We start from the raw sequence: 19,237 nt of genomic DNA, 5'->3' as shown, positions 1-19,237 counted from the left end.
GCCACAACTACTGAGCATCCATATGCCGCAACTAAGATCTGATGTGGCCAAATAAATAAGCATTTAAAAAGTTTAAATTATTCTTTTATGATCAAAGCATAGGACTGAAATTTCTGGGCTACAGATTACACACATTTTTAAGGCTTTTCATATGTATTCCAAGGCAACCAAAATGAAAATGTGAAAAAAGTGGTTTGCCAGTACCTAGTATTTGTTTTGTTTTGTTTTGTAAATCGGCCAATTTGTTAGCTGAAAAACTTATATTAATATGCTTAAACATTTGTTTGTATTTTGTCTTCTGTGACTTAAAATATGTCTCTTTTCTAATTTTCTATAGACACATTTCAAGGTTTCATAGATTTGCTTCTAGTGGGTTGCATTATGTTTTCACTTTCTGTAAGAAAGAGACTGCCTTTTGATGATGCACTGTTGGATGTGACACAGGATAATTAATTGTTATTTTTCCATTAAAACCATGAAGACTATATAGGAAGGTTTTGAGATGGTTTCTGAAGAGGAAGAACATGCACAAAGGAGGTTTTCAACACTGAGAAGTGATTTAAGAAAATTATAATACATTTCTACTTGTGAAGTATTAGCTATTAAAACACTTATAATGAGGATTCTGAGAAGATGAAGGCAGTGATAATAAAGTTATGGATTCTCTTTGAATCACCATATAAAACAGAAAGAGCAACTGGACAGCAAAATCAAAACCCATAGAAAATATTTACAACAAGTAAGTGACAAGGTATCCCCATAGCCTCCAAGAAGGAGTGGGTGAGGACAAACTACCAACAGATCAGCAGGGTTTCAGTGTCTCTGAAGGAGAAATCAGAGGAAAACGGTCTGAGTGAATAATGAATCTGAGAACAGAACTCTAAAAAGGAAATCATTTTTCACTGCAGAGTTCAACAGGCCAATCTGAGAACAGCATTTAAAACTGAGAGAGGTTTGACCACTGAAATGGCAGGTGAGTAAAAGGTGCCTGCATTAAGAAGGTCAGAACAGTCTGTGAAGGCTAAGCCCAGCTCAGTCGCTCAGTCATGTCCAACTCTTTGTGACCCCACGGACTGTAGGCCAGCAGGCTCCTCGGTCCATGGGGATTCTCCAGGCAAGAACACTGGAGTGGGTTGCCATGCCCTCGTTCTGGGGATCTGCCCGAGCCAGGGATAGAACCAGCATCTCCTATGTCTCCTGCATTGACAGGTGGGTTCTTTACCACTAGCGCCTCCTGGCAAGCCCAGGTTGAGCCCTATGACCTCTCAAAACTGAGCCACAAAGAAAACTGCTAAAGAAGGAATTTAATTAAGCAAACTAGGAATAACAGAAACAAAGGGAGGAAATGCCTGGGTACAAACGGAACAGGTAAACAGAACTAGGAAATTTTAGAAAGCAGGTCACTATATTTTTTTAAAAAACAATAGAAGGAGCTCTAAGAAGTCAGAATAGCTACCCTGAATCACAACTCATTCAGTTCAGTTCAGTTCAGTCACTCAGTCGTGTCCAACTCTTTGCGACCCCATGAACCACAGCACGCCAGGCCTCCCTGTCCATCACAACTCCAGGAGTTCACCCAAACCCACGTCCATTGAGTCGGTGATGCCATCCAATCATCTCATCCTCTGTCGTCCCCTTCTCCTGCCCTCAATCTTCCCCAGCATCAGGGTCTTTTCCAATAAGTCAGCTCTTCGCATCAGGTGGCCAAAGTATTGGAGTTTCAGCTTCAGCATCAGTCCTTCCAGTGAACACCCAGGACTGATCTCCTTCAGGATGGACTGATTATAAAGGTCTTATAAAACAAATTCCACATAAAAGTAAGCAATACAAAGGTATCAAGATCAAATGACAAAATCATTAGAATAGCAACACTACAAACAATGAAAACATCCCCCCCCCAAAAACATACACAGAAAAGATGAATATGTAACCTTCTATTTCAAAATAAGCTAAAACAAATATAGAAAATGTTCTAACACAGACCACTATCTCAAAGATTCAGAATTTAGGTTACAAAACTCAATGAAGATGGCAAAAGAAAATAAATCATTTAAGAAATGAAGATAAAATAGAAGACAAGAGTGAATAAACACAACAAATAATTCCTCAGACAACTAAAAAGACAAAAGGGAGAAAAATACTTAAAAGAAATAAAAAAATGATTTGAGAGTAAGTGGAAATACAAAACATAGGCAAAGATACACCAAACAGGAGCACTTGAAAAAGAAAACCAAAACAAGGGAACAAATCAAATGTTAAAAACTATAATATAATTCAAGAAAACTTTCCTAAAAAAGAATGTAACTGAATGTTGAAAGTGTACACCACATATCTGAAAATACTGATCCAGAGTGGCTAATATCAAAACATATAGTATTATAATTTCTAAAAATAAAATTTATTTAAAAAATCAGATAATCAGGCCTTTTGACAGCAATATTTCATGCCAGAACAAAATAAAGTATAGTAGTCTCCTCTTATCCTTGGTTTCACTTTCTGTGGTTTTAATTACCTGTGGTCAACCATGGTCTAAAAATAGTAAATGGAAAATTCCAGAAATAAACTCATAAGTTTTAAATTGGGTACTGTTCTGGGAAGTGTGATGAAAACGTACACTATCCCACTACATGGCCTGGATGTAAATCTTCCCCTTCCAGTGTTTCCACACTGTATATGCTACTCACCCATTAATAACATAGAACCCATCCAGGTTATCACATGGATTGTAGTATGGCAGTGTTTGTGTTCAAATAATCTTATTTTATTTAAAAATGATTTCTAAGCATAAGACTAGTGATGCTGGTAATTTCAATATTCTCTAACTTGCTTAATTTATGAATTAAATTTTATCACGGGTATTTCTGCATAGGAAAAAAGACAATACAGCTGAACTCTGAAAAATATAGGAGTTAGGGATGCTGATTCCACACAGTCAAAAATCTACACATAATCTTACAGTTGGCCTTTCATGTTCACAGATGCAACCAGCCACAATCACGTAGTACTGCATTTATTAAAAATAAGCCATGTATAAATGGACTCACATAATTAAAATCTGTGTTGTTCAAGGATTAACTGTATATATAGTATTCAGTACTATCCATGGTTTCAGACATCCACTGGGACTGGGGTCTTGGAATATATCCTCCAAGGTTGGGAGGGGACTACTATAAATTTATTTAGAATTGTCAAAGGAAGAAATGTGAACTAAGGATCTTATACTCAGTAAAACCAGCTTTCAAGTATAGAAAGCACAGATAAATTGTTATTAACATTAAAAAAATCTAAAGAGAATATTATTTTCATAAGACCTTCCTGAAGAATCTACTATAGAACAAGCCTCAGAAAACCAACATGACTATAGAGACAGAGACATGAGGACCAGTGGTAAATATTTCTTATATACGTACAGAACTAAGACTAAACTAGTGACTAAAAGCTAAGGAGATATAGTTGTAAAACGGTTGTATGTCAGACTTTTCATAGAATTACTAGTAAAAAAGGTGAGAATGGGGAAAAACATGAAAAGAATTTTAACCTGTTCTCAGTAATTAACATTGGCAGTAGGATTATTAGTAATGTTAGTCTAAGATTGCTGTGTACATAATGTCAGATGAAGCAAAGGAGATTATGAGCATTTCTCCTGAGAAACCTGTATGCAGGTCAAGAAGCAACAGTTAGAACCAGACATGGAACAGTGGACTGGTTCAAAATTGGGAAGGGAGTATGTTAAGGCTGTATATTGTCACCCTGTTTATTTAACTTATATGTAGAGTACATCATGCGAAATGTCAAACTGGATGAAGCACAAGCTGGAATTAAGATTGCCAGGAGAAATATCAACAACCTCAGATATACAAATGATACCACCCTCATAGCAGAAAGTGAAGAGGAACTAAAGAGCCTCTTGATAAAGGTGAAAGAGGAGAGTGAAAGGGCCGGCTTAAAACTCAACATTCAAAAAACTATGATCATGGCATCCAGTCCCATTACTTCATGGCAAACAAAAAGGGGCAAAGTGGAAAACAGTGACACATTTTCTCTTCTTGGGATCCAAAATATATGTTCCAAAATGTATATATGTATGTATATCTGGAGGAGGGCATGGCAACCCACTCCACTATTCTCGCCTGGGGAATCTCATGGACAGAGGATCCTCACAGGCTACAGTCCATGGGGTTTCAAAAAGTCAGACATGACTGAAGTGACTTAGTATACATTCACACATGCATGCCTGTGTGTGTGTGTCTGTATGTTATACACATCCCATATATTTTATGCTCTTGAAATATCATTTCACAGTAAAAGTAATCAAGACATCTGAATGAAACAGCTAACTATAAATTAAACATCTTGCCATATCAAGTAGCAAGGTAACTAACAAACTGTAACAGGCTTATGTTAAAAGAACTTGAGGGCAAACTCTCAGAGGCTCCCACTGACCAACAGATAGCATAATTTGAGCTTTAAAAAAAAGAAAAGTTTTCAATGAAGGAAAACCATCAATAATTCCAGAGTTTATAATGATATATATTTTAAAATAACTAATTGTGGACACATTTGGAGGATAATAGGAAACTCACTCTACTGGAAACAGGTAAAAATAAAAAAATTTAACCTACTAATCAGTAACCAAATAGTAGATGAGTCAAAGAATATCTTTATAAGTGTATTCCAAATAATAAGTGAAAGGGAAATGTAGAATTTGAATAGCCCCATATTTATGAATTAACGGATTTAAGTATCCATTAAAATCAAAAGCTAAAAGCATCAAAAGCTAATATGTCAGTACCAGAAAAAGAAAGTCTTTGAGACATTATGCATACATTTTGATGAAAGAACTCACACCAAATACAGTTTTTCCAAATGGGCTAAATGCCTAGGTTTGATTAAGTCTCTAGATTTGCCTGCCCGTGAGCAGGTAATAGACAGTATAGAGAACTACTGTACACTGCACAGTAACAAAGCTTTAGCAAGTCACATAATTCTTCTGCTAGGGACGAGATTTCCCAATTCTTTGCTTTTAAGATTTTTTTTTAATTTGGACCTTTTTAAAGTCTTTTATTGAATTTGTCACAACACTGTTTCTATGTTGTGGCTTTTTAGCCATGAGGCATGTGGGATCTTAGCTCCCTGCACAGGGATCACACCTGCACCCCCTGCATTGGAAGGCGAAGTCTTAACCACTGACCACCAGGGAAATCCCGCCATTCTTCTTGTAGCGAGTGGGAGCCATGTGACTGAATTCTCATCAGTGGACTATGAATACATGTTTAACGTTTGAAGACCCATTCATTTTCTTCCCCTTCTGCAAACTGGAACACAAAAGGGCCTGTAACATAGCTCTGAGTATTAGAACTATACTAGGGGATGATAGCAACGGAAGATAACTCTGAAAAAACCACATGGCATAAAGCCACCCTGACCACTTATAACTGCTTACCTCAGGACTCTATTGTGAGGAATAAAGATCTATGTTTTTTAAAAAAAATCATTGTATTTTTGTCACTATTACAGCAGGTTAGTCTTCTGTCTTTCCCAATTAATGCAATTATGTACAAAATTTATATTAATTATATGTTTATATCTTTGCATTTTTATATGTGTATGCACAGGTACATAAAATGACTAAGAAAATAAGGCAAAACACTAAAACTTGTCACTAGATGATTGATGCATTTTTTATTTTCTCATTTATAGTAAACGTGTAAGTAGAAAGTAAATCATTTTAAAATAGCTCTTATGAGATGATATTTAGAGCTGATGTCAAAATAGTATTTGGGCAAAGTGATTGGAAAAGTTCAATAAGGCAGGATGCATCATGAGTTTTTCAGTATTAGGGCTGAGTGATGAGTACGTGAAGGTTTGTCATCTTATTCTGTCTATAATTATAAGTGTTTTAAATTCTTCATCAGTTTAGAAAATTCTCCATCAGTTTAGAAAATCTTATAAGGAAAAATAATTTACACACATGAATTTTAAAATTACATGTTTGGCTTGCCAAAAGTAGTAATAGAAATCACAATATTCTTATCTCTCAAGCATCCAAGAACTAGTCTCACAATGAAATTTACATATTATGTGCACTACTCAATTGCTGAAGAGAGTGGACTCCCAGTTTGACATCTATTTTAATGACAGAAGGAGACAATATCCTGCAAAAAAATAATCCTTGATGACATCCTTTCTTAAAATCCCAAGGAACTGGCTAAGATAAGACAAATACAGCAATTTCATCTCCTTTTACCTGAAATATTGCTTGCTTAAAGTTATCTATAGTTCTGGTCATATGAAAATTGAGCTTTTAAGAGACTGATATTCCTGCCTCCATTCTAATATGAACAACCAAACAGTTTCACAGTCCAGTCTACTGGACTATTTAATAAAATTCTCAGTAAAAAATAAACTTCAAATAACTTACTTCTACAGAATTACCATAAGGAACTATAAGGGTACGACAATATTTCTCTGCAAATATATTCATTGCATTGAGATTTACAACAAAATATCAGCAGTAGGGAACTTATAACCTAAATTATGGCACATGCATTAATATGGTACCAGAAAGGCTAGATTCGTGTTAAGCACTAGTAATGGTAAATAAAAATTCAAATTTGTAATACAGTTTATATATAAGCAAGTGTTTAAGATATTCACAGGTAAAGAGCAGAAAATTAGATCAACTATTAACAGTAGGCAAACCTCAGTTTTTCTTAAATTTTCCACAATTGATGTATATTAATATCTTAATCACTGCAAAATTAATGCTAATAAGGAAATGAAAGGAAAAAGCAACTTATTTAGAGGATTGATTTGTATAATGTTACAGTTTCTACAGGCTCATTTGTACTACAGAAAGAATAGATATAACTATGTAAAAATACACTCATCTTTTGGTATCTACTCACAATACTAATTATTACACCACAGGCACAAGAAAAAGCAAAGTATATACTTTGGGATGCAGTGTGTCTCAAATGTGTCTATGACTCATTTCCAAAATATGAATTATCAGGACCAAAGATCATCTGAAGGCCTCTGCATAGCCTTCTTTCTTATAAGAATTAAAAAAAAAACACCACAACTTCTACCCTCATGGAATCCTGCTCAGCGCAAGTACTGCTCTACTACTAACAAGTCAGAAATGAGTCTTCATTGGCCATTCTATTTGACACTGCTAATTCTACCTAAGCATCAGTAAGAGACACTGCTTCTCCTTAGGAATAGAAAAATGAATCGGTGCCGTGGAAACAGCACTAAACTGTGTTGTCAAGAGAACTATACCAGGATAAATTCTACAACTCATGGCTAAGTCACTTCTCTGAGCCTCAGTTTCCTCACTAGTAAAATAAAAGGATTAGACAAAACTTCTCAAGACCCCTATTTTCTAACATTCTAAAAATCAATGTATATGTATAGCTGATTCACTTCATTGTACAGCAGAAACACAACACTGTAAAACAATTACACTCCAAAATAAAAAATAATAACATAAAATAAATCAATGTCTCAAGTCCAAAATCTAATTAAGTATGGCTAACTCCACACACACACACACATTTAAATCTAGTTTTAAAGTCATAATTGTGACTTCTTATTTAAACATTACTGTAATATGAAATATTAGTAATGCATATAAGGAAACTAATACCTGTGCAGATGATCTCATCAAAGTTTATACCCTTCTTATTCTTTTAATTACCTTTTATGGCATACTAGACCAAAGCACTGGCCTTTCTAACATAATTTACTATATCCAACGAAATAATTCATAATGAAGTTTATGACCTTGATATTCTATCAGACTCCCCCTACAGGTTCTTTATTTTTTAAAAGAGACAGGAAAAAATTAAGCTATAGATAGGTTCATGATCTTTGGGAAACAATGTCAAAGTTCTAAAAATAGTTGATGAGCAAGAAAATATAAATGACACACATAGGATTTTATTAAACTATAATTTTTAGAGCTCCCTCAAGTGTTAAACCTCACAATAAATACATTTCATAAAATATGCTACATTGAAGAAAACAACTTGTTTCCCATTATTTAAAAATATTGTAATATAGAACTGAGAATTTTTAAGGATATTACTCTTCCTAGATCAAAAGATTTAAATATGTCTTCACTGAATAAAAAGAACCACAGTTTCATTACAGTAATACAAATGTATTTTTACTTGAAAATCAAAACTGTTTCTTTATAGAAATCCAATGTCATGCTCAAAAGGCATATTTCTCTGGAGCCAAAAGTTTACTTTCAAGAGCAGGATGGGAATAAAAAAAAGAGCAAGGTGGATGCCAAGTTACAAATCTAAATAGATGAGAAATTAATCCAAGGGTTTTCAACATTTTGTTTGTAAAAACATTTTTCTCTCAACCTCATCCTGTACTTTCTCAACTTTGTAACCTAAAATCCAATGATATTAATCAATTTCAGAAACAAATAATGTTTTCTCTTAAATTCTTAAAATATTATGAGGCACTCCACTCTTTTAAGCCTGCCTGGGACAACAACAAGTACGATAAATATGAGGCATTTTACAATATTTCCTCACTGTCTTCTACAAACACTGGGCAAGTGTGGGGGACCGGAGGGTAGGAACTTGGTTTCTTCCTTCTTTAAAGAATGATGGTAAGAAAAATGAGAGGTGAAGAAGAGATGGCAGACTGGGGAAATGATGGTGTTTGGGAAGAGAAGAAGAAGAAGGAAAATCAGGAGAAAAAGGAGAAGCAGCTGAAAGAAGGGAAGAAACAAAAACACACTCAACTACAAACAACATGGCATTTTTAGAGAACACTTTACCATATATCTTGAGTACCACTCTCACAGACATAGTATATTGAAAATAATAAATGACAGGTTAGCTCATTAACATTTAGCTTAAAAGTGAAAAAGTGAAAGCATCAGTCACTCAGTTGTGTCCCACTCCTTGCGACCCCTGTGGACTGCAGCCAGCCAGGATCCTCTGTCCATGGGATTTTCCAGGCAAGAATACTGGAGAGGGTTGCCATGCCCTTCTCCAGGGGATCTTCTTGACCTAAGGACTGAACAAGGGTCTTCTGCATTGGACGCAGCTTCTTCACTGTCTGAGCCATCGGGGAAGTCCATCATTTAGTTTATTAACATTTAATTCAATATGAAGTGTGCCAAGGGCTTATGCTAACAGCTTACGTTAAAGAGACAGAGTTTCACTATGAATAAGACTGAAAGAATCTATCAGTTCAGTTCAGTTCAGTTCAGTTCATTTCAGTCGCTCAGTCGTGTCCAACTCTTTGTGACCCACGCCAGGCCTCCCTGGCCATCACCAACTCCCGGAGTCTACTCAAACCCATGTCTATCGAGTCGGTGATGCCATCCAACCATCTCATCCTTTGTCGTCCCCTTCTCCTCCTGCCCCCAATCCCTCCCAGCATCCAGGTCTTTTCCAATGAGTCAACTCTTTGCATGAGGTGACCAAAGGACTGGAGTTTCAGCTTCAGCATCAGTCCTTCCAATGAACACCCAGGACTAATCTCCTTTAGGATGGACTGGTTGGATCTCCTTGCAGTCCAACGGACTCTCAAGAGTCTTCTCCAACACCACAGTTCAAAAGCATCAATTTTTCGGCACTCAGCTTTCTTCACAGTCCAACTCTCACATCCATACATGACCACTGGAAAAACCATAGCCTTGACCAGATGGACCTCTATAGTAGTAAACTATTATTTTGGTTGATAACTCTTCCATAAAGCCATTCCAGCAGGTTATCCCCCAGAAAGATTTCAGAGGAAAGCTGATTTACAATTACTGACCCGTTGGATGGCACTAGCCATATCAAAGTGTCTATAATTATCATCCAAACACGATTCAAAAGTGAAAGCACCATATATAAGAATTAGTTCACTTATATTTAAATAAGTGTGTTTAGAGATTCATGAAACTATGAAATTTATCAGAGATAACATAAAATGAAGAGATAGGCTCAAGTGACATTTATCTCTGCTTCCCTGGCACCTGGACTAGAGCAGAGTGCACAAGCAGGTGCTGAAGAAACGCTTTAAAAAAAAGTTTGAGAGTTCCATTTTATTTAAATAAAATTTTAAATTTAGTCAAACAGTAAATTTAAGAAAGTCTAAAATATAATGCCTTTTAAAAAAAATCAAAATAATGCCCCTTGTGGCAGCACAATTTTGAAAAATTAAACACTTTCAACAATGACAACCTATAAAACTTGAGAGGCTATTTTAATAATACAAAAGATTCAACTCTTCCCAGGTCCCTTTCTATAGGTGTAGGATACACTTATGTTTTTATCTATTACAATCTATGTATTATATCGTTTGAAGTGATGGATGAGAAAAATGAAGCTAATGAAATACTGTGAAACAGACACCATGTAAAAGAGAAAAGGCCATCTTGTGATAGAATGATAGTCCACCATCTGTCCCCCTGCCACTCAGTGACAATTACAAATACTCCATCAGTTTTCTGGTAGGTGGAGATGATAAATGAGGTAAAGACTTCTTTTTCAGATTCTGATGTTCCGTTCTGATCTAATCTGAGGTTTAACAGATGACTCAAAGAAAAGCCTAGAGTTCAACAAGCTTATTAATTTATCATGCTGTGAAGATGGGGAGAGGTCTGAGCTCAGTACTACAGCAGGGAATGGTTTAGTTGTATTGAACCAAGGCTTATAATGGAAGATGTCTTTGCAGAATTCTAAGGTTCCACATACAGCAAGTTAGATTAGTATCAAGCCTCATCCTTAGAAATCATTTCAATAATATTCTAGTAACAATATTACCATTGAACACAAATAATATCACCCTTTCAATACAAAAGCAGAGACAATGTTCATAGCATCAGACCTCCCAGTTGAGTGGTTTTCACAGCCTGTGGTGACAAGGGCTTAAGAGAATAGGCAGCCTCATATCATAGTCAACGGCACCAGAATAAACATTTCCTTTACGTCAATTAACTTTTAAATGTTTAACAAAAGGATGCATGCAAAAATATAAATATTTGGTTAAAGTAAAAATATAGAAAAGAATATACTACTGTAACACTGCATAAGAAATAAAGCTGGAATGGCTATGCTAATATTACACAAGGTAGGAAAGAGTATTATTAGAAATAAAAGTCATTTGATAATAAAAAGGGGTCAATTAATCAAGTGGACATAACAATGATTAACATTTATGAACCTAATAACAAAGCTTTGAACTACATGAAGCAAAAACTGATTGAACTGTCAAAAGAAATAGAAAAAGTAACAATTAAAATAAATGATTCCATATCCCTCTCTCAAAAATCGACAGAACAGAAGTAGGCAGAAAATCAGGAAAAGATACAGCAGATGATGCAACTTTTTGAGGTGACTATTATGTTTACTATTTTGATCATGGGTTATGAATATGCCAAAACTTATTGAACTGTAAACTTAAAGTGCATTTTAAGGTGTAACAGTTATACCTCAAAGTGCCTTAAAAAAGCAGGAAATTCCCAATTTGTATTAATCTATAATATCGAACAGAAAAGAGTTAAGTCCAAAGAAATAACATACAGCATGGTACTTTTTTATAGAGCCAAAATCCACTAAAATAAAAGCATATTTTTTTAGTAATAGATCTAGATGCAAAAATAAAACTATGAAGGGGAGGGAAGAGGAAGACTATACAAGGACATATCAAAAACCTAACCAACACTAGGTTTGCCATAATAATATGATACCAAAAAAAAAAATCTAGGAAGCATTAAATAAGAAATAGGGATGCTTGATATTCTTTAAAGGTATAATTGATCAGTAAGATGAGAAATGTATAAATAGCTATGACCATGATAGTATACTCCAGGATACATATATTGCAAAAATTGACTTTAAGAATATAAGGAAGCATGAATAAATAATAATAACATACTGGCAGTCTTCATTTTTGAGAAAAGGGTATTAATGAGCACAAAAACAGGTTTTAAAAAGTAGGAATATTTGCATAACAATGAACAAATTTGATATATATATATATCTAAAGAGAAAAAAATATTCTTATTAAAGTTTTACTATGCATGAAGGTATAAAGAAAATCAGTAAGTTTCCCAAAATAGAACCTATATAAGCCATAATCGATGACCATAATGAAATAAAAGTTGAAATTAAAAACAAAAAGTAGTGCTCATTTTTGGCATCATAGTCCCTATGCAAAATATCTAACAGTCAAATTCATGAATCACTTCACACTTTTAAATACACACAAGCGTTCTTACAAAAAGCATTACTACCACTGTAACTTGTAACCTTGGAAATATCTTTGTTTAAAAGAAGAACTGAAATTCAAAATACTTGTAAAGTTCAGTAATTATTTAGAAACAAAATAAACCCAGCAAGAAAGCTTAAGGATTAAATAAAAAAAACTATGTAGTTAACTAAATCATCAGTTCAGTTCAGTCTCTCAGTCGTGTTCGACTCTTTGCGACCCCACGGACAGCACGATCGGCTTCCCTGTCCATCACCAACTCCCAGAGCTGGCTCAAACTCATGTCCATTGAGTTGGTGATGCCATCTAACCATCTCATCCTCTGGCAACCCCTTCTCCTGCCTTCAATCTTTCCCAGCATCAGGGTCTTTTCCAATGAGTCAGTTCTTTGCATCAGGTGGCCAAAGTATTAAACGATACATACATACAAATGTAATAGATGAGTAGACCAACATGTGGCTGGATGGAAAGAAAGAATTTTTTAAAGTATTGAGTTTGTTACAATATTATTTCTGTTTTATGTTTTGGTTTTTTGGCTGTGAGGCATGTGGGATTCTAGCTCCATGACCAGAGATCCAATCTATGCCCCTTGCATTGGAAGGTGAAATTTTAATCACTGCACCACAAGGGAATTTCCTAGAAAGAATATTTAAAAGATGTCTACTCTTACTTTGATGCAATCATAATCAAAACACAAACAGGATGTTCTTAACAAGTTAACAGCAAAGGTTATGTAGAAATTGAAAAGTGGAAGAAAAATCGAGGCAATTTTGAAAAAAGAATAATGAAGAACAAACTGACTACAGTAAGAAGAGAAGCAAAAGACAGCAAATAATATCTAGTCAATTTTTTGGAGAAAATAATTATAAAACTACAAATCTCTACCCAGTCAAAAGTAAATAAAGACTTCAAATAAAGATTATCTTTATTTATTCAACCTGGAGTACAAAAGAAAGAAAAAGAAATAGGAAAAACTAGCCAGTTTATATTATGAAGCTAATATAATCTTGAGAAAGGAAAATCTAAATTAAATATCTGCAAAACAAATTCAACTATGTATCTTTAAATCAAGACCAAGTAAGCTTAATATTAGAAAAGTCATTACTGTAATATATCACATCAAAAAAATTAAAGGAAAATGTGACCTTTCCAAAAAAACCAAAAAAATTTCAATAAAAATTAATACCTACTTATTTTTTAACATCTTACAAAACCAGGGAACTTCTTCACCTTGATAAGAGCCATTTATGAAAACTTATAAATTGTTTTAAAAAGGAAACCTGCAAACCAGAAAATAAACAGAATTTTTTTTAAAAAGTCTTAACCTTATTTAGCATAAAATGCCAAGTCACTGAACTAGTTACTGGCATAAACCTAAGGCTACTTTGTACCCCAAATTTTATAGTATGGTTAGAACAGATGAAACCCTAGCAAAAGTCAATTATACATGCTTTAATTCATTTGTTCTACAATACCAAAAAAGCTAAAAAGCCAACCTGAAATTAAGAATATATCACCTACCTGACAAAATCTCAAAGTGGCACTAAATGGAATCCAGTATTTTCCTTTTTATAATGGCATCAAAGGCTATTGCAACAATTTAAAAGAATAAAGAACTAAGGATGTAATTTGCCAAAATATCCAACTTCACTACTGTGGTCTCTTATGCTTGCAGACACATTCATTTATCTAATTTTAATCTTGAACCAAAAGAACAAAAATGTGTCCCAAGCAACATGGACACATCTCTGTTGTTCTATTTCTTCTTTAATTTTTTAAAATACTTTTCCTTTTATCAAAGTTACCCAATACACATAATTAACACAGTCAATAGTTCAAAGAAAGTAATTTCCTACTAGTCTCCCCACTTCTTTCTCAAATCCAGAGGCAATGATTTTAGCGCATTAGTTTATTTTTTTTCTTTTATACTAATGTATTTTGTGTTACTATTTCTACATTTTTCAATTTTCAGATTAGCTCTTGACTTTTCATTGTGGAACATGAGGATTTAAGCTCTATTCCTGAATCTGGAACTACCACCACACTTTGACTCTCACATGACTCTCAAGAAGTGCTATTACCTAATTATCTAGGAAGCGGGAATATGAGGTTTACTACACTGCTTTCTGACATTAAAATACTTCATAATTTAAAAAAAATTTTTTTGAGAGAGAGGACTAAATTACACGACTGTGAAAATTCTGTTTTATAGCTTTGTGATTTTCCTGATACTGCACATGTGCCTACTCTGCCAAATGCAAGAAAAGACAAGTTGAAAGAATAATTATTACTAAAATTTCGTAACTTTGATCATAGATAGATAGGCATTCCCTGCTCCTCTATGAATAACTACTTTGGAACTAAAACACTGGCCACAGAATTTCAGATAAAGAACGTAATTAGATGTTGATTAAAATAAAACTTTACCCCAAATGCCCTTAGTTCTTAGGTGGTAGAAGCCAGTAGGCAATGCCATGGGCCAGAATGGAGGCTATGGTAAAGTCTCAGAGAAGTGAAGGCAGAGAGACCTCAGGGGTGGCCTGATCAGCAAGAGACACATAAATGGCTCATGCTCCACTGGAACACTGTCCAAGTGGAAAGAATAGATCAGGAATTCACTAGCTACCCTTTAGGATCGGTGGCCATGAGTACACTAACTAACCAGGTAAACTAGGAACTCACACTGGAAATCAGAAAAGAGAAGACACTATGTAGTAAGATCCCAACTTTTCCTCCTAACATGGGGTTACATAAGCCATACTCTTACTCTGATATGCACAGGTGCCATTTTAAGGAGACAAGCAAGAGGATGGGGACTGAGGACTGTTATAAAAGAGGCTGCGTACTAACTATGAAAACTATTTAAATTCCTGGATCAAACTAAGATTTAAACAAATTGATTGTCTACTTAAAATTTCTTTCTTGAATCAATGAAGAAGACTGAATCAGCTATAGCTAGCTACTTATTCCCTGCATGTATCAGGTATAATGGGAGTGAATTTACTACCATAAGAATTCTAAAAGTTAGAAGAAATACACACATTAACAATCAGCTATATGTATGTGTGAATTATATACATAAACAACTATAAAAAATTTCCCACCCTATTAAAGAGAAAATGAAAGCAATGGAAACTATGTCCTATAAGAAACAGTAGATGCTTTTTACATCATTTCTCAAACATAATTGTACTTATTGAGGTATGGGGGAAAATGAAGGTCCTTTCTAAATGAGTTGCAGGTTTTTTAATATGACTTGATTTGCTGTTGAAGGGTAGAAGACGTTTTCCTAAACATGATTATAAAAAGAGGCAATAGCAAATACTTGTACTTTGTAGAAACACAAGTATTTACTATTATTTCTCAGTCTGCCATCAATTCTGGGAGACATCTAGTACCTCTTCCACATCAATCATGGGCACATTGGAGGCAAAGAGACTGGCTTATATTCCATTAAATACAATGATATCTTTCTATTTTCACTACCTTAAATGTTCATTCAATCATCTATCTAGTATAATTTACCAAGAAGAAATACTAATTTAGGAACTGTAAAATCATATTTGATTGCAAATATCCAATAAATTAAAATTAAGATCCTATATAAAAGTTCTTTTCATATTTTCCATTAATTAGATGAAAATAAACTATTATTGTCTCTATATGTGAATATATGAGTTGACAAACAAGCATAATTTATATGCTTTTAAAGCCAAGGAGGCTCACAAACACAGAAATACATAAATTAAAAAAAGTTTTAAAATCTTTTTAGTTTCACTCTCTTTACAGTATTAAATGTACTTTATATAAGTCCTGCGAAAACCACTATCAGCTTCTTCAGAGAATGTGAAAACAAGATTACAAAATAAATCAGTTTTATTAAAACTAATACTTTACTATTTCTCTAGTACTGTGTTAACAAATTAAATTTTGGAATATATTTAAGCTAGTACCAGTTTCTTTGTCCTTTGGAAATCATGTTCTTTAAATATTTGGATTCTAAGATGATGAAAGAGAAAAAAATTGAACATATAGTAGCTTTTTTTGCAAAGTCTCAAGAAAAACAAGAAAAATTTCCTGGTCAAATTACAATAAAAACCCAAAACATTAAGCCTTTCTTGCTCAGCAGCTACCTATTATGTTTAACAGGCTTAAAACAAAATGTGTCAGAGATCAAGAGTAAGTTATCTGATATGTCAAGTGCATAAGGTCAAAGGTCCAATTTTATTAGGTCAGAGGTGGTATAAATAAAATCTTATATGTCAAAGAAGAAGGGTCACAGATAAGGTGTATATAATATAAAGACATCACAGATGACAAGTAATAACTTTAAGTAGAACAAGTATGTTTACTATAGTTACCTTCACTGATTAAAAATGAAATGTGTGCACGAGTAAGTATAAAATGGCCTTTATATATCATGCAACTCATATGCACACTTGGTTTGAGGAAAAAGGGGCTATTACCAAAATAACTACATGAATGAAGTGAAAACTTAAAGAAAATTTAATACTTCTAAACTGAAACAGTACACAAAATGAATATATCAATCAAATCTCAAACCACAACAGCTAAACATCAAACTATGCTTTAGTAGCTATAAAAGTTATATAATACTATAATTTTTCTTCCAAAGTAAATGCGTGAATTAAATATCCCTTCCTTCTCTATTTTTCTCAATAAGATAAAAACACATAAAATTTAGATTTCAGTTTACATAGTAGCAGTGTTGCACAAAATTTTAGAATACTGTTTCATAAATTAAATAGAATATTTAGCTTTTTTATTAAGAGAACTTAGTTACAAGCAATTTTTATAAGTGGAAGATTTTCTTTAAATAGTCTAATTAAATTCTAATTAATGGGGCTTCCCTGGTGGCTCAGTGTTGAAGAATCTATCTGCCAATGCAGGAGATATGGATTTGATCCATCGCCCAGGAAGATCCCACATGGCGTGGAGCAACTTAGCCCGTATGCCACAACTAGTAAGCCTGTGATCTACAGTCCAGAAGCTGCAACAAGAGAAGCCACTTCAATGAGAAGCCCGCACACTGCAAGGAAGGGTAGCCCTCGCTCGCTGCAACTACAGAAAAGCCCATGCAGCAAAGAAGATCCAGCAAAGCAAAAAAAAAAAAAATTTAATTAACGAAACTAGGATTTTTTTAAAAGTGGAACACACATTCACATGACTCTAGTTATAAACAGCAAAACTAAGTAGAGAATGGGGACAACCACATGAATGATTAAAGTAAAAAAAAAATTCCATAATACTTAAAATACCCAATTTGAGTAATAGGTAATATTTTTGGTAAACTAGATAGTTGATTAGTTCCATTTTTTATTTCACTTTTATTATTTGGTACTTAGAGCCATTCTGTATAACCTTACAGTTCAACTTATTTCAATAAGTTTTTCTTAAATGCCTTATGATGCAACAAGCATTATGTCCAACAATGGATATACAGAAATTAAATATTTAAAGACTTCCAATTTAAGCCACAGAGAACTGGCTTATACTGTACTAACCTTCAACTCCAAAAGTTGCAAAAAATATACAAAAGATCTACTTGAAGGCATTAAAAACAGCCAACAAAGCCAGAACTTGAGACCATGATCCCTGAAAGGAGGGAAATACAGGAGGTGAGCTCCACATTCACTCTGGATTTTGCCCTAAGTGTTTATGCCAATTTTTGGAATGCGAGAACAGTGAAAGCTTAAAGTGCCAGTCTTACTGAGCTGAGGAGACAGAATTTGGTTTAGAGCTGTCAAAACAGTTGGAACTCAAGGGGCAGAAATCCTTAGAAGGAGTGAGTCAAATTAACTGTGTGTAATTTCTCCTCAAACATTGGTCAGATCAGAAACTTAGAAAAGAGCAGCTCAGTTCCTCCTACCTAGGTAAGATTTATTAAGAACCAACCAAAAGGGACTTCCCTGGCGGTCCAAAGGTTGAAGAGTCCAAACTGCAATGCCAGGGACATGGCTTCAGTCCCTGGTCCGTTGGGGAGCTGCTGGGGACCACCCAGGCCCCTGCCACAACTACTCACCCATGTACCACGTCAAGAGAGCCTGCGTCCTGAAACTACTGAGTCTGCAGGCTCTAGAGCCCAGGTGCCGCCACTAGACAGAAGCAGGTGCCCAACAGCAAAGGATCCCATGAGCCGATATGAAGATCCGGCATGCCCCAACTGAGACCCAGACACAGCCAAATAAATAAATACATTAAAAAACAACCCACAAAATTACTCCTGCTTCCTGACAGTATCCAATCCAGAGCAAAGTCTCATGTCTTTGAATACTCTCCCCTATCCAAATCACCTAAGCAAAAACCCAATTCCTATAATAAGTCCGTTCCAACACCTTATTGAGAAACTCTACAACTTCCCCAGTGTGCACTTTCTCTTTTTGTAACAAATCAATAAATCCAGTTCTACTCAACTGTAGACATGCTCCTCAAGGTCTCCGTCTGGAAGGCACTGACAAAAAGCTAAGAAAGAGAATGATCTATAGCTTCACATAAACATTAGGGATCAATCTCACAGACTTAAGGATAAGTTAAAAAAGCCCAAGCACAAAAGGTATATACTGTAAGATACCATTTATATGACCTTCAAGAACAGGTAAGACTGTCTGATGGTAGTCAGAGACTAGTTACCTTTGGGGGCAGGGCACGACTGAGACAGGGGATGAAGGAGCCTTCCAGGATTCAAGAAACAATTTATGTGCTGACATGAGTGGGACAAATGTAAAAATTCATTGAGTTATATACTTTAAATCTGTGTGTTCTATTAATATATACCATAATTAGAACAAAAAAGTTAAACATATATTTTGACTTTTTAAGTTTACACACAAGTACTGCCCTCACAGAACCATAATAACCTTTCCTGGATATCTTAAGAGATACCTGAAAATCATGAATTTCTCATCTTTGGGTACCTTTAGAAATTTACTTAGTATATTCAGAACCAACAAATTAAGAAATTAGTAGTATCATCCATATCTCAAGA

At 34.5% G+C, this 19,237-nt stretch overlaps 1 protein-coding gene across 8 annotated transcripts in view; it reads right to left on the bottom strand.

Moving 5' to 3' along the window:
- Positions 1-19,237, bottom strand: part of SCAPER (S-phase cyclin A associated protein in the ER) — a 400,938-nt gene that overhangs the window by 236,815 nt on the left and 144,886 nt on the right. The gene's annotated exons all lie outside the window — the stretch shown is intronic.

Source organism: Odocoileus virginianus, chromosome 16 (assembly GCF_023699985.2).
Source record: "Odocoileus virginianus isolate 20LAN1187 ecotype Illinois chromosome 16, Ovbor_1.2, whole genome shotgun sequence".
Taxonomy (NCBI): Eukaryota; Metazoa; Chordata; class Mammalia; order Artiodactyla; family Cervidae; genus Odocoileus; species Odocoileus virginianus.
Note: the sequence above shows the minus strand (reverse complement) of the source record. Positions and strands in the feature narration are given on the sequence as shown.